Source organism: Anopheles aquasalis, chromosome 2 (assembly GCF_943734665.1).
Source record: "Anopheles aquasalis chromosome 2, idAnoAquaMG_Q_19, whole genome shotgun sequence".
NCBI classification, from domain to species: domain Eukaryota; kingdom Metazoa; phylum Arthropoda; class Insecta; order Diptera; family Culicidae; genus Anopheles; species Anopheles aquasalis.
Window position 1 is genome coordinate 25,924,759 of NC_064877.1, and position 22,742 is coordinate 25,947,500.

General features: G+C 49.0%; 1 protein-coding gene across 6 annotated transcripts in view; it reads right to left on the reverse strand.

Moving 5' to 3' along the window:
* Nucleotides 1-22,103, reverse strand: part of LOC126570441 (alpha-1,6-mannosyl-glycoprotein 2-beta-N-acetylglucosaminyltransferase) — a 46,486-nt gene extending 24,383 nt beyond the window's left edge. For 2 of the 6 annotated variants that reach the window (XM_050228194.1, XM_050228189.1), the window contains exons 1-2: nt 21,041-21,332; nt 18,015-18,184 (exon numbers count right to left, since the gene is read on the reverse strand). The gene's annotated coding sequence lies outside the window, so the exon portion shown is untranslated. Of the gene's footprint in view, nt 1-18,014; nt 18,229-18,595; nt 18,628-21,040; nt 21,333-22,047 lie in introns of those variants that run through there. The other 4 variants (XM_050228192.1, XM_050228190.1, XM_050228191.1 and 1 more) reach the window with 4 other exon arrangements.
* Nucleotides 22,104-22,742: the final 639 nt, after the last annotated feature.

The following is a 22,742-nucleotide window of genomic DNA, read 5'->3' on the forward strand; positions in this document are numbered from 1 at the left end:
CGTTTGTATTCTCTGATAGCACGCCTGATGATCTATCGTTCCGCTTTTCCCTGGGAACGAAAAGCTGGTCCATCGATTCGAATCCCTAAACTAAAGCACAAAAAAAGAAACCCCTCGATGTCCTCCTTTTTCCCAGTGTTTCGGAATCCCAGAGCAGATAATTAGACGAGTGATTAGTGGACAAGAAAGAAAGAGTATAAATAGACACCAGTCATGTCCGTTCCGGTCAATCCAAACCGTCGATTACGCGCCGCTGGCATGGCATCGGACATCGGAGGCTCATGAATTATGCCCGTGGGACAACCGGCGTTTCCCTCGAAGACCTTCGCCGACGGAACCGATGTCGCTACCGATGTCTAATCGATATTGGATTGCTCTGGCCAATCGAACGACAGCAGCACGCAGCAGCTGGCACGATAATGGAGTGAGCCAATTGTCAATCTTCTTGCGAGCGCCTTGCGTGTCTTGCGCGAGGCAAGCTTCCGCCAGATTAACGGTGCAAGGGGTTATGAGGTGCGCCCGTCCGAGTATCGCACGGATTGGTGGAATTCATGGAGGCGATTCACCGAGGTGTGCATTGGGATGGGAACGCCGGATGCTTTCCTGTCCCGGATTTGATCTGTCTCTCCTTCTCTCATACCTCATTCTTGTTGACATCTTCTTAATAGAACTTTGCCGGTCGTACAAGTCGCGTAAAGGAAAAGAAACAAATCAACCGTAAAAGGCAGAGCATTTGCTGTTTCGCATCTTCCGCGATGCTTTCTCTTTGAAATCTTGGCCTCACTTCTCTTCAGAGCTCTGTCACCAATGGTCGAGTTCAGGGTGACGAGAAACCAAGTCAGTCCACCTCTATTGGCTGCTCGATAGTCCACCTTACCCTGCCCTGTCTGGCGTGACATTGAGCAGAGTATTACCGTCCACTCCTTACTCCCCGTTGGCGCACACAGGCACAAGCTAAAATAAGATGCTTTATTGAATTTCATGTCAATCACAGTCGCTCTTCGGTGGTTTTTTCTCCATTTGCCATATCATTCGCCATTCGCCTTCGCTACCGAACGGAACTGGAAATGGCAGCTTCAAAGAAAAACCACTAACATCACACAGCGCCCGTGGCTTCGCACCCCGGGAACATTGGACGTCATTTTGAATGGCGAAAATATTATGCTTTTCGATTTCCAATCTTCCTTTTGCGGTGACCTTTGAGTAGCATGATCCTGGCGTCCGAGAAACAGGCGTCTTCTGGCGTCACGATATCACGAACGGTGAATTGCACGCGAAAAAAGTCGAAGACGAAAGTGGTGGAAACGAATTTTGCATTCCGCGATTCAATGGAATCCACGGTGCACGGTGACTCGAAGTGCGACTCTTTTCCTTGGGTGCTATTGACGATGATAAGCCGATACGATGGTGTGGTGGGTTGTGGTGACTATTGCGTCGCTTGCGCTACCGGAGAAAGCCCTGGGATCGTTGAAACCACGCCACCACTCGAACTCCATACTTCCACAGGGCAAGGTAGACGACTCCAGATAATGAAAATCCTTGCCTCCATGATGCTGCGAGAATCAAGGACGAGTTTCCACGACTCAGGACCTAACAGTAGTAGCAGCAGTAGTAGGCCACAGGGAACGCCATCTCGTAGGGCGCTTGGGCTTGGGATTTGACATAAAATTGTGACTGATGTTGATTTATTGCCGCACGCTCTCGCACATTTTCCTACATTTCCTTGTACATTTGTGGTTGTGTTAGTAAATAGAAAGTAATTTATGGATCAGCCACGGTACTGTGGGGGGAATTGAAGGTGCGCTGACTGGCAGGCAGGCTGGTTGGTTGGTTTGTTGGTAGATCGATATAAATCATTTCTAATTGGGTCCCTTGACTGTCAACCATCGGGTCGTGGTACCCGTTGCTATGGGACTCCGCTGCGTAGGCTCACTTCGATTGGCAATAAATATTTGCTCAGTGACAGTGTTTCATTATCCTAGTATACATCGTCTTTCTATCGGTCCCGGGGTTTGTCGTGGTCCCCACACCCTCCTCCGGGACAGGCAAACGATTGAAAAACTTGAAAAACGCTTTTCCCGTAAACGGATATTAGCATTCACGAGAGCCATCTCGCGAAAGCATCAATCATCATTCCACGCGAAACACAGAGCGCTGAACAGAGGCCATCCAGCGATGGTGCCGAAATCGTGATAAAATTGACAAAGAATTGCTCCTTTTCCTGCCTGCTCTGTGGTTGGTGTGCCGAAAACCCTCGGCGGCTTCACTCGGCGGCGGCAATCACACCGAACGGGGCTCTAGAGGTGTGCCGTAGGAACATAAAACGCTCGCAGGAATACGAAATAAATCCGCGAATGGAAAAGGACCAACCGCGCCATGGTGGGTTCGATGGCTGAAGGTTTGCAGTGCCGGTTGTCCGTGTTCATGACTGCTTTTATCTCCAGCTCGAAACATAAACATTTCCACATGCCCGGCAACATTTTGGGATGGACTGTGGCCCACTAGCGAGGTGCGCGTTGTTGTTGAACATTGAGAAAATATTATTCCTTACATGTTGCCGTCCCCGTCCCCATTCGCGCCGGTATCCCGCGACCGCCATTTTGTGTATGTGTGCGTATACGTGTGTTTGTGTGGTTGGTACGAGGTGGAAGTGCGCTGTTTATTTAAGAAAACATACATATTCATTCCAGTGGCAAATGATGAGCATTCGTTCGCCCCCCCACCCCTCCGGCGTTTCTACCGACAACCGTGCTGACAGGTTAAAGACATCTGTCCTCACTGAACCCGGCACTCTTCCATCCTCACCATTCTACGGTATCGGTAGCGGTTGGTCAGAGACGCCCACAAAGCCTTGTCGGTCGGTCGGGTGGGTTCGTGTTATCGGTATAGATATTAAACATACGCCCACAGCTGTTCAAGGACGCCAGCCCTTCCGTGGGTGGCTAGGTCGTTGACAAAAGGTATTTCAACCCAAGGATTTGCTATTACCAACCCGGCCGCAAACGGTGGAACATGAGCTTTTGGTTCAAGTTGCTTATTTTGGAACTGATTTTTGAATGCTTAAGACGACGATGATATGAGTTTTGACATGAGACACTAGGATTCCTTTTGATTACTTAACAGGGCCTTCTTTGATGTTTTCATACGTTACTCGACTGCAACAAGCGTAAAAATGTTTCTAGTCCTTAACTGATTCATGTTTATGTTTATGAAAAAGAGATTTTATCACAATGAGATGCAACTTTGAATGTACACAGGAAATCGCTTTACAAAAGGAAAACAACAGAACAAGATACTACATCAATAAATTGAATATATTAATCCAGAAGTCCTGTTATTTTAGTTAAAACTTGAATTGAAAGCAAGTAGTTTGATTTGCGTAAATCCTTCATATCGTAAAACTATGATCTTGTTCCATGTGACACCATATTCTAAAAAAGCTCAACCCGAATTCCGTTCTATTTATTCTTTGATTATCATAATCGAATGACGTTCGTTCTGCTCTTTTCGATTCCATTTGCCCCCTCCCCCCTTATTTCGTGATCCCCGTGGTATAGAACCAATGTGTGGCCAACTGCGACCGCGATTGCCGTCTCACGACATTGGACGGGCGACAGCAAATTTTTTAAGCAAATTAATCCCCTCAATCCTTCTTCCTCGACTGCCACTGTACAGGAGCCACCCACTATCGCCCGTTCTAAAGCAGCATCAGCAGCGTGCAGAAGCGTACGAAAAGAGCAAGAAGCATGCCCGTTCCGTTCCGCTCCGATCCGTGCGCTCGGAGCTGGAATGCCGTGCCGTGATCCGTGCCATTGGATTTGCAATTTAATTTTTCGTTCAACACAATAAACGAAAGAACGAAAAACCCTGGCGCACACGTTGGGCCGGTGGGTGGTGGGTAGGCGGTGGGTGTGTGAGGTTGTCACCTGCCCATGCCACTATAGTGCTCTGTGTGCGCGAGCTGCGCCTGCGAGCATCATCTGTTGGCTGCTAATTGAAATCTATTATTAATGGCAGTTCATTTTTCGCGCCAGCAGCACCGGCACGGTCCTCTTATCATGGTCCATCATGGTGTGAAACCCAGCGCGGTGGTGCATATGCAAGACCGGAAGAAAACAAGCGTTGGTAGTGCAACGTGCGCGCGTTTGCAACGAGAAAGGAGAATAGAAAACAGTGGTGGCCAGTGCCAGGGTTCCCGGTATTATTGCCACGACACGGAACCAAGCATAATTTATCACCCATCAACCATGGACCACCCGTACCCGTTATCGTGCGTCTGTAGAGGAGTCAAAATGGCACTGGGTCATACCGACCATCACACAATGGGTTTGTCTCTGTGTGTGCAGGAGTTAAAAATAAAAATAAAAAAGGATGAGGGTAAGGATAGCCGCAAAAACCCAATTTGCACGTGAGCAGCGAGCGAAAGGGGTGGTGGGGGAAGGAAGCTTTTGCCATCGTTTATTCATGGCAGATCCTCATGGTGCTCGGAACCGCGGTTCAACCTGCGAACCTTGGAGAGAGAGAGAGAGAGAGAGAGAGAGAGAGAGAGAGAGAGAGAGAGAGGTGCATCGGTGCAACCAACAGCCAAACATCCAGGAACAGGACGGCCGGCGTGAATATTTCATCGGACCATGAAGATATGAGTGGATTGCATGTGAAGCCGCCAACCGGCACTGAGCCAGCGAGTAAACTAGGGCCCACTAGTCGATGGAAGTAACTTTTGAGATCTAATAACATGCCCGACACCGGGGACCATTCAGTAACGACACGGAACGACCAATCGACCGAGGACCGAGGTCCGAGATATCTTGAAAACTAGAAAAGGGTTGGCCAAACGGACACCATGGTCCAACCGTCCGACGCACCAACGTTCTCGGTCTTTTATACGATCGCAGTAATGTCAAATGCCGTACGCCGTACTTTCTCCATCTTCCGTCGTCCTTTATGTAATCAGCAGCAGCAGCGGGAGGGGACACGGTGGTTTTCCAGGGCTTTAGTATCCATCACAGAACAGCCATCCACAGTACGTACACATCAGCCCAACGTACGTGGCTTTTATCGATTGAACAATTGCACAATTGCTCGAACACTGTCGCAATTGCACATTACACAGCAGCAGCAGCAGCAGCAGCAGCGGCACCGGGCAATTTATGGCTTTCATTTTGGGGTCTGAAAAATGTAAGCGAACCTCCCTGTGGCAGGCACGTACCAAGGTGGGAGGGGACACTCGGCAAAGGATATGTTCTTTCGAAAAATCCAATAAAACCACTCTACAAGCCACACCAGGTTCACCACAAACCCACCTTGGGTTCACCCCATCGAAGAACAATCAAGAGAGCATAAACCACCCTCGGCCACCCAGGACCAGAAGAGCAAGTAAATGAGATTACGCAGTGAAGGCATTTCCTGCTCCTGGCGACCAGGAACCACGTTTTGCCCCCACTGGAACCTGGCAGTAGTCCGACTTCATGGGATGATGGCTCGGTGTCTCGGCCACCTTGGGTCAATATTTGAGCGTGCCTTCGTGCCTCAAGTTTCGGAATGACACTTTTCCCATCGCTTGGTTCGTGTTTCAATATTGTGTGCTGTCACCTCCGTGTGCGTACGCAATGGCGAGAGTTTAATTAAGCTTTCGAGCGTTCACGTTCGTGCACCATACCACCAGATACAGATGCATCTATCTGTTCGAGAGCATCACTCACTGGCAACCGGGAAATGGATAAAACCATTTAAAAGGCGCCGCCATTTTGTGTGTCCCTGTGTGTGGCATTCCGGTGCGTGTTTTTGGCGGTGGTCTCTAGCCGCTAGGCTAACGAACAGCTATCCATCTGGTGGACCGAGAATGCAGTACAGCACCGCACGCCCCCGGGGGGACAACAATTGCAGATTACAACACCGAGTGAGTGAGGTGCAATTTTCCAAACATTTCCAGCACTTCCCCCATGGATACGAGCGAGCAATTGTTAAAATATCATCTTTCGCCGTCCTCCGGGGGGGGGGGGGGGGGGGGGGGTCGGGCACGAACGGGAGCCGATGTTTTGTGTCGCGAAACATTAAAAGTGCCACCCGTGTGCCGGGTGCATTTCCTGCTGGGTGAAACATATTAAACACTCAGCTCCGGAGGGGTGCACACAAGTGGCACTTCACAGTGCCTTTTGCTGTGCATGTCTCAAGTAACAACATTGCAGGAACCGTAACGTCGGTGCTGCAAAGGTGAGCAACAGGATATTCGAGAGGGGAGGGTTTTCATTTTTGAGGTGTTTTTTTTTTTCGTGGGAGAGGAGAGTGTTTCCGATCGCGTTATCTAATTGGATTTTAAAACTTTGAAATCAAACGCCATTCGAATGGTTGATGGTCGGCTCCTTTGCGACCGATTTTGGCTTACAGCAGTGTCGATTGTAGTCTCAGTAGGCGAACCTATCCAGCCAACTATGTTGTCCAAAACAGTTAACATGCAGCTATCTGGCTATTGGTCCAGCGGGGGGATTCGTTGGTAACATGAGAAGCCCCATGATGTAGACACTACGAATATACAGCGGTGACAATTGGGGAAGGCTGCAAGTGAAAACATGTCCACTTTTCAGGGGCACATGATCATGACACAGATCGCAAACCAACTGGCGGATGGCGTTACGGAATGTGGCGTCGTCATCATCGTCGAGAACAGAGCATTATGCTGCTGGCGCGATGGAACGTTGTGCACCAGAACAGCCCACGGCAGCACAATGTCGTTTTACGTTCGAAGCACATGTTTTGACAATGACAATGTTACAGTGACCCTCGTCGCACATGCACGGCATACCAGCCCCCCCTTTGGGCTTAATTTTCGGTGAAACAATCCACCTGAAACCACCCCCGAACCTTCGCTTTGGGGGAGCAGATCTGGCGGTGGTGGTGGTTCAGTTGCTGCAATTTCCCGATGCTGCCCCATTCCATCATCACTCATCGGCGGCGGCAGCGGCGGCGGACCACTTCTGCTTTCGTCAGCGTTTCTGATGATGGAGAGATCAGAGGGGGAGGGAGGGTGAAGAGTGCTGGAATGGTGGAGGAACGTGAGACAGACAATGGAAATTAATGAGCTCGCCTCACCGGTCTACGAACGAAGCGAAAAAAAAGGGGTTCAGTCGGTGAGAATTACATCGAATTGCATCGAGCACTGCGCATGGTCGCTGGTGCTGGTGGTGGATGCGGGAAAACTCTCCAGCTGCGCTCTTCAGCTGCCGACCCTCCTTTGGGTGGGTGGGTTGCTGTGGCCTTTGCTCTTTTGCCGCAATGTCGCTAATGCGGTCGACCGTCAGCCATCACTGCAGTGCACACCATTCGCTCTATGCTCCACCCACAATGGAGGACTGGACGGCCGGATGGAACGTTCGTCTTCTTTTGATTTCCTTTCACCCCTGATGCCAGGGAGCCGGTAACGATCCGGTAGCGGAGTAATTATGTAACTTCTTCTGTCTCATTTCTGGCATCTTCCGGAATTCCAAAACGTCGCATCAAAGCAAAGGATTAGTGAGAGGATCTGAAGTGAGCCATTAAGAGTGTTAACATCCCGTGCGCGTGGCACTGTGTGCTCCTGGGTGTGCTGGTCATAATTGTTCCACTTTCTTTTGTACTGGTGCCGTTGGTAACTCAGGGTGAGAGGTATGACTTCACATTAAGCCGTAAATCATTAATCAAACATCATTTTGTAGTCATTTTGGAAAGATGCTTATCGTTGCTTTTCGATTTGATGCTCTCTACAGTGCCTACTAGATGGTTCTAGTGTCTCGTTTGACAGCTCGTAGAAAATTTATCATTTCCATTAACAGCCTACTTAAAAAGCGCTTTGACATGGAGTGCTTCATAAACGAGTTGTTATCGATGCTTTTTACCATTTTTTCCAAATTTTTTAACCTGCCGTATGATTTTTAAATTAAATAAAAAATTGTTCCTTTTTTAAAAAATGGTGCCATTGTGGTCAAGGTTGCATAACCATAGTGAGCCATGGCGTGTGGCAAACTCGGCCAAGCGCACGGCCCCATCTATGTCACTGTATGGGGTGGGAGATTATGCGCACGGTTACAAATTAACACGCCAGATGAAGTGTCGAGCAAAACGGTTACATCGGTAGCCTGTCACGCGCTTGTTCCTCACGTCGTACAGATCTTCGCACGGAAACCGAACCCTGGGGGCGGTTCCCACCTTCCACCACCCCCATTCCCGGGTGGTTGATTTCGCATAGTGTGTGATTCAGCGTGTGCTACATATCACACCCAGTATCACAAAGCTGCTCGCTCGTGTGCCCCAACACACGAGCGCCCTCTCCGGCTGGAGAACGCTGGATGAGATTTTCCTCATCACTCAGCGCACTTGGCGCTGCTGCTGCTGCTGCTGCTGGTGTTTCATTATCGTTTATTAATATCAAAGCGAACAAAAGGCGCAACCGAGTGGCAAGAAGTGGGCGATGTAATCTCATCCATCTTCACTCTCTTCCTGTTGTGGGTGGTCTGATACATCCGAGAAAACTGTCCGAAACTGTGTGTTTGTCCAACGGGAGCAATCAGCAGCAGCAGCAGCAGCAGCAGCGACCGGCTGGGAGTTGCAAGTGATGCTATAATTTTTGGGGGATCACAAAATCACGCGGCCATGAAATCCGACCCGGCCCCGCCGGTGGTGCCCGATCTGGCAGGCAGTTTACGATATCTGCAGTGATTGTTGCTGTATGTTCGCTGTCTACCAAGCCGGAAAAGACCGACGGCAAACAGACGCGGATGTAATTCCCAGCCCGTAGGGACCTGTGTAACGGTAACCATATATATATTGGCTTTCCTGGGTCGAAGCCAGGGGGGGGGGGGGTTGATAAGCTTATCAAAGCCGGTGCGGTACGGTGCGGTATGGTGCGGTGCAATCGCAATAAATTTGTTAAGGCTAAGGAAAGCCCGATGTTGGTATTTGGTGTTTTATCATTCCGTCATCGCTGGTCGTAAAGATAAGTTCACAAATTGAACACTGTTGTTTGGTACTGCATGGGAAATGTTACACAAAGTGGTTGTATCCATGTATGCAGCTAATGTTCTATTTGTGGAATACTTGTGCGTTTTCGGGTCATTGGATCAATTTTGGTGACAACATTAAACGAATGACGAGCGAAAAAGTAATTTAACTTCTTAGCCTATTCGTTTAAAACACTGTTTTCAACTACCTAATATTAAGACTAAACACTAGGCAGTTAGTAAGCCGAATTGATACTAAAGAAATTTCAAATTATTTACCCAACTCACCACAGAAATCTAAGAATGTGGCAGGAATACCTCTGCCTTTCAATAGACGTACTATCCAGAACGGACACATGCAACCGCGGTTCGTGACTATTTAAAATGCAAACTGCAACTGACACTGTAGCTAGGACCGGGAATCGCGCCGCGGCCCGCAGTCCCGGCCAAGATTGCACCTCACCTAGCGGAAAGGCATCACAATCAAAAGTCGGAAGCGCACGACCACCCGAGCAACCAACTGAGAGGGGGGCATTTGCATACCGGCAAAGCACGCAGCAGGAGGAGAAGGAGGACGATACAATTTGCAGCAATTGCACCGGCGAAAAACGAGTTTGCACAAGCCCTCGGGGGCCGCTGATTAGAGTGACTGATAGCACGTACAAGGTCCCCTTATGCTGGTGGCACCAACTATCAGCCGACCGGTAGAAGCCTGCCGAACTTCTTGGGTGTGAAAGAAAGTAGAACCATGAAACATCGCCTATTATGTTGTTTCTATGGTTATAAAGCAAAATTGGACATTTATGCTAGCACCCTAATCGGACGGGGTGCGTTTCAGTAGTTTTGAAATTATTAATGTCAGCTCGCAAGCAATCGGTGACGGTTGGCAAAACCTGTTTGGTATCATAAAACCATCGGTGAATCTGTGTCACAAAGACGCGCTCAACGGTTCAATGGCTTTGTGTTCGATGAACCTACAACTCACTGATCGTTGCACATCGAAGAGTATCTGCTACTCTATTTCCACCCCGAATGACACTGAAAGGATGTGAATTCTATGTAGAAAATCATTTTCCAAGTTGTGTCACACGTTGAACGATTTGAATGTGAATGTTGAGTGTCGATATTTAAAAAAAAATAAAACTAAAATCACCAGAACCGGGGAAAAAGCAAGCGATCCAGTGGAAAGTGGATTCCGTTTCCGTTGACTTGTTTTCCATGGAGCGAGAAAAACCATAAAACATAATATCCTCACAGCCACACAGTTTACGGGCGACCGATTCGTGAGCTGCCGTCGGACCAAACGACCGGACTAAAACCGGGCACCGGGGTTTGTTATTTCTGCGTGCGTTCTTCGCCGCGGTTCGCTTATCGTTAGCGGCAGAAGCAATCCGAGCGAGTGAAGTCGTTGGACATCGCATCGGGATGAAGAAGGAGAAAAATTGTATTTTCACCAGCATATCAACCCCCGGGTATCGCCGGTAGTCGATTGCTAGCCACACCACGGATTGACAGCACACGGAGATAGCACATTAGAACGGGGTGAAGCACAGAGGGTCATCACATCCTCGAAAATATTCTTGCACGTTCTTCTAGCTGCGAAACGGTTGCTCCTGTGTGCTTGCGCAACTGGACGGATCTGGAGCTAGGTTGGAGGTTCCGTTCCACGCGAGCATCTCCGGTCGTGTGCACTTCAAACCAATACGCTTGGATGTCCATTATGAACGCGATGGTTGCTTTAACCCCTAGCGTTGCCCTAGCAAATGCGCGACAGTCAAGGGCCATGGATTGTAGAATGCGCTGAAGCTGTGAAAGGATGTTGCACGATTTTCTGTCCCGACTACTCGATGCGATGCGAATCATACTGTCATTGGCTGGTCGTACAGTTTGACGCTTGGCTGTACCATCGACGGTAGCCCACTTGGAGTACGACGCAAACGGAACTCGAGGTTGATTTGGAGTGTGCAAAAGCCAAGCCAAGTCGAACGACGAAGAAGAAACAAACAAGCCAGAAAACACGGAAGACACTTGCAATTTCACGACAATTGAAGAGGGAAATGGTTCGTGACAATACGTGAAAGTTATCGAAGAAGGAGAACTTTCTCAATCACAAAAAACGGTGGGGGAGGGGGGGGGGGCAGGCAAAGTGATTCCGTTGTTGTTTCTTTTGCAGAAGCGCTCCAGCTGAAACATACACAGCTGTAAAACACTTTCATACCAGATTGGGAAAAATGTCTTGTTTTGAAATTAATTCGTAGCTCACGATGAGTACAAGACCTTCAACGGGTCCTCATTCGCGAGCGAACTGCGTAACCCCCGGCACACACTATGACATCGGAAAATTCTCCACCGTCGAACACCGACCGCCGTTATGGTCCAGAAACGGTACAGAAAAGGGCACTACTGAAGCTTGACCAGTGTCCCCGTTAACCAGTGACCGGTGCGCTAGCCCATGCCCATGTTGTTGCCAAGGTTTGCCAAAATGTAGTTCAGTCGGGCGCCCGGGGGGGTCACGCTAGCGAATGAAATCGAAATGCAAATTCAATGTCACGCCACCACCAGCTGACGAAGCATTCCAAAAGCCCCGAACCGGATCTCCAGTGAATGAGTTTCTATACAGTTTTGACAGCTCGGTGCCTTCCACCGGGGTCGAAGGGAGACTGATAGATGGATGACCGGCCTGGCACGTGCCACCTACCTGATGGTGGAGTCGTGGTGGTGGTGGTGGCAGCTATGTGACATCCGCCGGAAGTGCCCACAAAACGATAAACATTTGTAAAGCGAAACCGAAAATTAAATGCTAAGTGAAATGTTGAAAAGTGAATCTGGATTGACAAAAGAAAAACTCATGGAAAACCAATGGACACTTGGAACGGTGGAGCGCTGGACGGACGTCACGAATGGACGGATGGCCGGCTGGCGCAAGATTTGTGTGCTTTCGAGCATCACAATGCGAAACGAAATGGTGAACCAGTCTGCTGGAATGGCTCTCGACGATTGCACTTTGGGGAAAGCATTTGTTACAGGATGCGTTTGAATAATAGATTGTATGTTGTCTGGAGAAAAACGTGGGGAAGCGAGGGGGACGAAAGAAAAACTTTTCATCTACCACCACAGCCGAGCGCTAGTCGTCGCATAAAAGATGAAGCAATGCATAGCACACCGGCAAGCTACAGTCAAAGTTTTTGGTTCTCTAGAAGAAGAAGAAGAAGATGAGGGAAACAATCCTGTATTCCGGTTACATTACTTTGCAGAATGTTATTTGATGTTATTGTATCCTCACTGGCGCTACGTGACTGCGCAGTTCGGATGCATACTACGTGGGTTTTTTTTTTCATTCACTTCTCTGCTGCACTCTGATGTACATCATCTTGATGGACGATAATGCAACTCTAGTCTGTACCGCCGTGAACTAGTGGAAAGGCAGCGCTGGACTCCGGAATGTGATGTAAGATTGATTTGCTGAGTTTCCGGTGTGACATATTTTCCGTTTGGTATGCGCATGCACACCATTTACTGCTGAAACAGAGTTAGGCATGTTGGAGCTTAATTGGCTATAAAAAGCTGAAAGGATTCTGGAGAAAAAGTAATCCGTTCTGTTCTCAGTATTCCTTTCTGTTAAAGGCGTATGTCCAACTAGAGCTGTTGGGCAACAATTCTTGGTACATCACAGGTGCACATAAATTATTCGATTCATTAATGATAGAGGGAATGCATAAATGATCTGTCTAAAGGGGCTACAACGCCTCCCGGGATTTGTTGGCAACCGTAATGGGAGTTGTCCAATTTCACATTTGCTTCTAATGAACACATTCCAGCCCAAAGGTTTCCATTTCCAGAGAGAATGTTCTGTCACGACGCCATTTTTGGATCGCGCAATGGCAATGTCCCTTCCGTAGCGCTCAAAGTCAACCCGGACTGGTACGGAGGGCTTAATGGGGTTATGATGATGATGGTAATGATAGACGATAATGTTACACCAATGATAGCTATTGATGCATTGTTAGGGCCATACGCCCACGGGAACGACAGACAGTCGGCTGGAAATTGGCTCCACACGCGTCGATGGCGTCAGATGACAACCTGGGCAACCGCTCGGTAATTGGAGTGAATGGGTTTCGCCATTTTTCGCCTCGAAAGGTCCACTGAAATGAGCTTTAATTAAAGCGAGCTCATAATGCCATCCAACTGACGCAGCGCTGGTGCTTGTGGTTGACGGAACGCGGAATGTCCGCTTTCTCGGAGACACGCAGCACGCGAGCGCATCAAGCGCATTCACCGCGTGCACATACGCAAATCCCGGTTCGCAAATGAGGCCGGCAGCTGATTAAATTTAATATTTATCATCCCAAAAAGGAGTGCAACGGAGGAGCGCCATCATCCCGGGATAGCCAGCATCAACCCAAGCGGGGAGCGAGGAAGATGCTTAACATTAATTAAAACTCTGTTGAATCTGTTGCCTCTCCGTTGGGTTGTGCCAAATGGCCCCTAGATGAGCCATAATTGTCCCTTTTTAATGGCGTTTATGATACGCGAGCTCAGATTACTTCGGATGATGCGAGTGACAATGGTAGTTCACAAGTTTTCATTATTTCATTGCGGAATGGCGCAGGAAAGGGGGCATTGGCTTCATTTAAATTCGCACACCGATTCATGAAGTCACCTGTTATCAGGAGACCGATGCGAAAAGTGTCTAGTACATCGATGGTCTCGAGTGCCTTGCTTAGTATACTCAACAGTTCCTGTTTTAAAGGCGCATTTTTTTATTGGACAGTGACATCATTGCAACAAGCTCCATCTATGGCCACAGCTTCTCTGATAAGCGCGAAGGTAAATCAACGCTTTAATCGTCATCGCATGTTTGCCGGCGTGGTTCTACAATGCGTATTGTGCTTCCTGGCCCCAAGGCCTCATTGGACTAAAAATAGTTCACTTAAGGAGATACTATTGCGCTTGAGACCAACGGTCAGGGCAGAGAGTATTGCCGGGAAAGGTACAGTCCCCGGATTCCATGTGCTGCACAAACTTCTCCGTCGGTAAGTGGGTCGCTGGTCGGCTGATCTTGTCGCAACTGGACAGTACATCGTGTGCTCTTACGCTTTACGCGACGCCATAGCTGCCAACCGGACGCAATGAAGAAAATTATCTGCGTATTATCACAATCACAATCGTAGGATGGAGATGGCCGCATACGAAGCGATAGTGTAAGTGTCTATACGCCTTTGTGCTCGGATGCTCTCGTACACGAGTTGTTAAGTCAAGTTTTGCGTCTCTATGTTACTAGTCGAAAGCAATTCTTTAGAATTCAAAAGAGTTACATGTTTGCAGCTGTTGATTAAACAAACGCTACTCTAATTTCCCGGAACATTTGTTCGAGTTCTAGTACATTCTAGCCAACCAGACACCAACTTTTCTGCACAGGTGTTTTGAGAGACATTGCACAGGTTCACATTGGGGCGTTCTTTGCACAGGCGTTTTGGGAAAGTCCATAGGCCTTGCCGGTACAAGTGGCTAAGGTAGTTGGGTCCATAAATTTGTATTCGAAAAGCTAAAGTCATTTTAGGCGCACTAGCACCCGTCAGACTAGCCACGTTGCACCCAGAGAGCATGCAAGTTGAAATTTATGGAACTAGAATGCTCCAACGATAACCCAATGACTCCGTTGCGATTTTTCTGTCCTTTTTGCACCCAACTCTGTACTCGGTTGTCCGGTGCTATACCATGGGACCATATTTTTCCTCCTGAGCCTCCGAGTCCAAGCGAGGACCCATCGTTAACCATCAAGCTGTTTTTTGTTGTTGTTTCTGCTCCCCCGAAATCCCTTGACAATGCAATCCACACACGTTCGGTTTCAGATTTGCTATCGAACGAACAATCCGCATCGACCGTGCTGGAGCATCGTGCAACATCAACATCAGCAAATTTGATCTCCCAGGCACGTGAGTGCTTCTACGTAGTGCGATTGTAGCTGTATTGTTGATCCTATCGGTACACCGAACGCCGAAGCCGATCTAGGTCAAACGGGGCTTTCCTTGATGAAGGATAGGGATTCGATTTGTTACGATTTTCCAACGCTCGGTCGATCACCGTGCCCAGCGAGTCGGCAAAAGTGAGTGCATCCATCGTTATCATCTCTCGGCTACTTGTACTCCACGCCTGGATGAGTTCACCCGAGGCGGAATGGGGCGGATTTATCAAGAATTCCGGACGAGTAGTAGATGATTACTCCGGGAACCCGTTTAACCCTATTTGAAATGTAGATTATAGGAAATGCAGATCGAGGGCACTTCACGGGAATAAAACATTCAGCGTGAAGTAGTTTACAGAGCCTAATCGTACTGGAAATCTTCCCATCTTTACGTGAATCAGCAATTGGCCAGTGATCTTCAGGGAAGCGCTACAATCTTTGCATGATTCCAGGAAAATTAATAATACTCCATGGTAAAACTGATACCCTTTCGCGCTTTACCGGCCGGATGGAAAGCAATCGAACCAAGCACGGTAATCCGAATAGATTGGTTGGCTTTGACAGGAATTTAATTGATTTATTGATCCCATTAACATCGACACGTGGCATGTTTAATGGAGCTTAAAACGATTAAAATAATACGTTCACAAGTGCCACTATCACCCCCGGAGTGGCTGTAACAGGCGAGTGACAATTGGTTTTGATTGCTGATATCACATCATGCAAGTTAACGTTCCAGCCACATACAAATAACAACAAATTTTTATTGTCCGCTAAATAAATGACCGACACTCGTAGCAATGTTTGATTTGTTGTATTTAATCAAACGCCTAACGAGAAAGATTAATAAGGCAAAACTTTAGACACAGCTTCTGCCCCAGGAATGGGACAGGCCCTCAAAAAAAAAAACCAACACATTCCGGTACAGATATGAAAGATATGAAAGTATAATGAATAAATTTGTGCACCGTTCCACACCCACAGATGACAGCTACAAACCAGCCAATCCGGGCCACCTAGCGAGGGCGGCGAGCCTCTGGTAAAGTAATAAATTTTGCCCTTCGCCCAACGTAGCCCGGGGGGTGCTCTTGCGTTTGTGGGGGCTTATTTTGTTGTTGGTAAAATCCCCGAGTGACCGCAGCAAAAAAAAGGGACCGAAGGATCATCATCGTGGATCGGTTTCGTCATCAGCACTCAGTCACGTTGTATCTCTTTTGCTTTGATGGAAGTCACCTTCTCGCGGTGGTGGCTGTGTAGTGCTTGTCGTAAGGGAGATTGATTTATCACAAGCTGAGCCAGGGTGGTGTCAGTTTACTGGAGAATGTCTTTTTTTTTGGTTATTTAAACAAAAAACCAACACCAACCCGAATGAATCACATTTGCCTAGAGCTAATCTTAAAATACTTCTAAAACATAATGTACGAAAAGCATAAACCCTTAAGTAAGTCCAAATTCAATTAAAAAAGTGACATCTGAACGGAACGGATTGAGATCAACATATCACTGCAAAAATCGTTTTCCATTTCATAATGATTTCCGTCTAGCCTCGCCAACTATTCCACAATAACCAATGGCATGGCGATGGCAACCAACCGGGAAACGTCCAGTGCAGACCAGATAACACACCCGGTTAGTATCGCTTTGTGCTGCTGCGGGTGACACAAAACATCCCCTCTTCGATTCGATTCACCACCATCTGGCAGAGCATGGTCGAGCCGTGGCGGAATGAATGATGTTATCCTTGGGCCCGCACTAGCGCACTTAAATTTCGTTACCCGCCAAGGGCGACAACGGCTCCCCGACGGTTGGCAGGACGATTCATTAACGAGCGTAACGCGTCCAGCGCGCGCGTAAATTAATGGCAGAACGCATTGCGGTGTGGTGGTTGCCGTAAACGGTTGGATATTTCGTTTTTGGCTTGCGCATCGGCCAATGTCTGACATAGGGGTAGTGGGAGGTAGGGAGGAAGGGAGAGAGACGAGGGGTTACTGGAATCGTTTACCGTGGAGGATGGCCCGCATGGCCCTGCTCTTGAATGTGTGTCCTACTCCACAAACCATATTAATTGAACCCTTCACGGCCACGTGGGACCTTCACGGTACCAGAAACACAAACTCCACGGAACGGGGGGGTGATAATGGATGACGGTTTGGAATTGGGAAAAGGTATGAATCAACTTTACCTTCCTTAATGCCAGATATGGTGCGGTGTTGATAAGTCTCAAGGTTACGCTATGCTTGCTAACAGCACAAACTGCCTATCACGTATCACAACAACTTTAAAGGTGACTTTTAATGTTGCTCTCTTGACTTGATGCTAGAAACACTGAATTAAAACCGTGGTTGCGAGGACATTTATATTAGAACCACGCCAGCCACGCCATTAGCCTGATCTCTTCCCGATCACAATATTCACCTACACCACTGGTGGAAACCATGGAGACTGACGTTGCTGCTACTCGTTGCTCCAACTACTTCGAGCTTTCGAGTTCTGGTACATTCTACTCCGGTCTAGTCACCGACCTAGTTGAGCAGCAGTTAGTCGATGGCTCTCTGCACAGGTGTTTTGTCAGGATCTTTGCACAGATGTTTTGGAAGGCCAACGAACGTCTTACAACACCGCTCATACCAGTGGCGTTAGTAGAAAATTATTCTTCGCGGGGTTTCCATTTTTTCTCGAGAAAATTTGTCCCAGTTTGTTAAATTTTGTCTTCTTGTCTCTCTTTAGGAATCATAAACATCAAAGAGAATCGCTGTATTTTACAGCACAACTCTTAATTACATCTACTACTATTAGTTTTAGAAGAAAGTTACTGTAATTGAGATGTAACAAGCTCGAAGAAGGTCCACAAATTTGTAAGCAAAAAGTTTAGGACATTTTAAACGGAACCACCGAACGTTTAATTAAGTTATAATCATTCGTAAGCACACATGTTGGAATTTATGGAACCAGGAGTCTCTATCGATGCCGTTTACGCTAGGAACCCTATGTTTTCATGTTGAACATCCAAGCACACAGGTCGGTTAATGGATGAACGGGTTTGTAAAAATGAGAAAACTATGAACCAACTTTACCTTCCTTAGCGCCGTTCCGCCGAAACCATGAAGATCCATGCATGGTGCCGTGTCGCTAAGTCCCAGGGTTTCACCATGCCTGCTTGCACCACGAACACATCGCTTATCACACTTAACACACGTAACACAACAACTTTAACCAGGCCTTCTATTGTTACTGTTAGGTTACACTAAAGAACAAACGAAGAGAAAAACGTCACGAGGACTTTTGAGGCTAGAACCAACACTCACGGCATTATTCTCTCGACCAGCATCCAAGCAAACCGCCACTAGGATGTGGTCTGGCGAGGAAGTTTAAATTTCCTGACCTCAACCTCTGGTTAAAGCCCCCCCGTGGGGTGCTGAGAGGTGGCAGTCTGCTGGCAGCGGTCGGAGGCCGGCGTTGCTGCTACTCGTTGCTCGTGTTTATTCAATCAAAGCAACAGCAGCACACATAGCCCCCATCTTCGAAGACGCAATCAAAGCAACCAAGACGCGCTCTGTGGTGGTGGGTCCGGTGAATCGCCACAGTCTCCCAAACCAAGATAGTGTGCGGGTAAGAGAGAGAGAAAGGGAACGAGAGAGCGAAAGCGAGAACGCACTATTTAAACACTTCCGTTGCCGTCGGTTTCGTGTCGTCGACTGGCGGTTTCCGATGCCAGGCAACAATAACAATCTGCGGCCCCAAAAAAGGGCGTCCAACAACTTCTCACCCACGCGACCACCCGACCCGAACACACAACACGCTGGCTAGCACTGGCCGCAGAACGCAGGCGCACTCCCGCGGGTTCACTATCACACTGAAAGCAAGGCGCATCCCCCACGAAAGGATCCGCCCCCCCTCCCCGGCCGGGGGAAAAAAGGACTCGGTCTCGGTGTCCTTAGTGGTGGTGTATTCCGAGAATGGATTCTCAAACACGAACCCGTTAATTGTGAATTTCAGAGACACACATACGGACACTCGCTTGCTTGCGCACACGATAATAATTGGATGCTAAGATTGAGCTGCAAATCCTTCTCACGGGATGCCTCACGAATCTCGCTGCCTTCTAGATCGAGAAATGCACTCGCGCGAATCGTTCACGTTCCTGACTCCGTCGTCCGGTCGACGAATACAGTGACCACTACTAACGCGGCGTGCGGCACGCCACAATCGTTTGGAATGGAAATTGTTGCCGCCGGTTGATGATAGCCGATCGGTCGGTCGGTCCGTCGGTCGGTCGGTTGGTCAAGCTACGCACACAACAAACTCTCTCGCGGCAGGGTGGCAGCGGTTCACGATCGCGGCCGACGAACCAACCGCGAGAGCAACAACAAAGTAGGACCGTGTGATTCCGCCATCACCCACTCACGCACACAGAGCAGAGTAGTGCCGCATGGGGGCCATGGACAAGGGGGCGCCCCGGGGTGTGCGAGTCCATCGACGACGCACAAGCGTGCCGTGGACGTTGACCAAACGATGACGAATCTTTGGTGTCGTAGGGTGTTTTGCTGATGATGACGTCGTCGTCGTCGTCGTCGTCGTCGACCGGTGCCAAAGAACTGAGACCGAAACTCGCCACCACACCACGGTGGCCACTAGCGACAACGCGTTTCAAGAGTGTGTGCCAGAGTCATTTGCGTTTGTTTGATCATAATTATCACTTCGTAAAAAACCAGCGGCCATGATGTGGTGGTCATTCTGGTGGTATTTCAATAACAAACTGTGGCCAGCAATGATGTATGATTCATCAAGCGTGTGTTTTGTGGGACGGACGCGATAAGACGGACCGCCCTAGAGACCGCACCGCACTGTAACGCCTTTCCACGGCCACAAGAGCAGCAGCGTGAAGCAGCAGCAGCAGCTGGCGGATAATATCGATAAAACGTTATCCCTCGAGGGCGCGCACACACTCAAACATACACATACGAAAGCGCGCACAGATAATACGGCCGCTCATTATCGCGCGTTATGCAATGGGTTATTGCCGATGGTCGATTCCTCCCCCTCGCCCCACGATGGTGATAATATTGTGCTATCGCACCTGTCGCACCCGTTGTGATGTGAAGCGAAAGTTACCAAACGGAATCCATGTGCAGCATCATCTGTGCGGTGTGTGGTTGTGGCATGGAACCGGATCTTCGATGCGGTGACGCTTTTCCTGGCGGGAAGGAAAGGAAAAACCTGTTCCTGTGGCCCCTTTGTGCGGCCAGGAGAAGGGCGGAATGTCAGGTCTGTCAGGGACAACAAGACCGGGACAACGGCCACCGACCACGACCACGACGACGACGACGAGGTCGGTCGATTGATGTTTTTGTTTCGCAACCTGGCACATGGTCAAGCATGCGCGCAACCACTTTCATTCATAATGCTGCAAATGAGGAATGGCATGGGACTGAAAATGAAGGCCGAAATGGCTCAGCGAGAGGGAGAGAGTGAGATAGAAAGAGAGAGGATGATGGTTGGGAATTTCGCAGAAAGCAAGCGTTGCATCTGCTTCCGTTCCGTTCCTTTTCCGGTTTGACCTTCCAAAGAGTCAGAAAAGTTGGGCGCTAGGTGGATTGGTGGTGCAGTTTCGTACCGAGCGGTTCCGTATCCGCTCACTCAGGAACAACGAGACTCGGTCCTGGGCAACGACGACGACGACGACTGTGAGCCATGGCCCAGATGTTATTTTCGCCCAGCATGAACCATCGACGAAGATGACGTACGTCAGGGGGGGGGGGGCATTGGTCCACGGAACCACCAACGGCAGACGCGAGCGAGGTTTACTGGAGCCGGGAGTATCGATTGGCAGATTTGGACGGATTTTAGCAATACTTTAGTGATTCTGCAGTGCCGCTGTTGCTGACTTTTTCGGAGGGGCTTGGTCGGCCGGCACTTCACAACAACACTAAACACCACGGAGAGATCGAGGGGGCGGGGAGCCCGGGAGTGGCCTGCGCACAATGGCCACACGCATATCCTCCCAACGCACCAAACATCACTGACGTCGTTCCGGTGGTTACAACTCTAGCACTTGCATTCCTGGCCGCTTGCTAGACGTTGCCCAACGGGTTGCACTTACTATCACCCCCGGATTCTTGCCAATCCTGTCGCCGGAAGGACGACGGTCTATGGTGACGACGACGGACGGACACCGCGACACGTAGTAGTGCGTCACCCTTCTGCAGCGACGGCGACGAATGCTTGTTCGCGATTTTGACCAAACTGCCTGGCCACTGGCACTGAGGCGGTGTGACGACCCGCTCCACTTCTTTCTGACACTTGCCACACGACGGCCAATGGGTGTGTGCTTGTGTGCGTATTTAACCCCGAACCGAACGTAGCCGAGCTCATCCGACTACTAAACGTGCTGGTGCTGCTGCTGCTGCTGTTGTTGTTGGGGAAGGCAAAAGGCGCAGAGCAATCCGCGACGGATCCGTCGTCTGGTTCATCGCCAGCACCACCACCGCTTATCTCGTCTCTGCCAAGCAAAGCAGCAAGGGGTGGAGGGGGTCTCTATGTACACTCTCCATCTTTGCTCACTATTTTTAAAACTCTCACAACGATCGCGGCGCTTTGTGGTCATCGGAGTCGGCGACGACGACGACGACGACGTCGCTGTGCTGTTTACACCATTCATTTGGATGTCCATTTTGCTCTCCTGCCGGATCGGTCTTCTGCTGTTGCTGCTGTTCCTCTTTCTTCTCCAAGCAATTCACACCGAAAACAAATTCATTTATTCGGTTTCGGTTCTCCAATCGCTCCGTTTGGCTGCTCCGCGCGAAACAAGCCGCAGCATTTCAATGAAAGCAAGTCTGTCTCGTGGATCGAAGCCGCCTACCAACATCGCGGGAGCAACAGTGATGTGCGGATAAAAGGCAACAGCTCTGCAGTGTGCTTGGATGTCTATTCTAGCATGCAACTAGTCCAGTAGGGTGGAAACTGCATTACTTCCTGGTTTCATCAGGACCACGTGTTTGCGTTTGATGGAGGTGCCCAGTGTTTTATAAAGTTGTGCAAAAAAAACTTGCCAAAAATGGAAAGGAGATTTATCCACAACGACTGTTTTATCACCAGCACCATTATTACCATTTAAATTAGGCCGCTAATTGAGCTATCAGATCGGTATCACAACACATCCCCCGAGAACTTATCGACTTGCATCAGAGGTGTTGATGCGGCTGGTAGGAGGTAGCACCTTGCACTGACACCGTTAGCGCATGAGCGCGATGGTCACCCTCGTTTGCCGGCCATTTCGGTACTCGCCGGTGCAATAGGTGCGACGGCAGGGCGGTATCTGTTGGTGGGAAAACCCGAGAAAACAATCGAGCCAATCGATTGTCTGAGACGACCACTGGCGAGTAACCTCCGCCACCGTATCAGCAGCATATAGTATCACATCACATTCCGACTCTCGTGAGATGCGAAACAATCGCAATCGCACTCGGAATCGGTGTTGGTGTGTCTGGGCATCACCTGACTTCTCTCGCGCTCGCTAGGATTTGCTTGCACTATTCTCTGTTCGCTTTACCTCTCAGCCTGTTCCGTCCTCTACTAATGATGATTGTTCCTATCATCGCTATCGCCATCATCATCAGCCATTGGCACACGTTACGATACGGTTACTTAGATGAGGTTGTGCGGCTACTCGAGCTTCCGTCAAAACATAAACAATTGCGATTCACAAGCTAAAATCGTGCCACTAACACTTAAGAAAACTACAACGAAAGAGAGAGAGAGAGAGAGAGAGAGACAGGAAGAGAGAGCCACCCTTCCAGTAGACG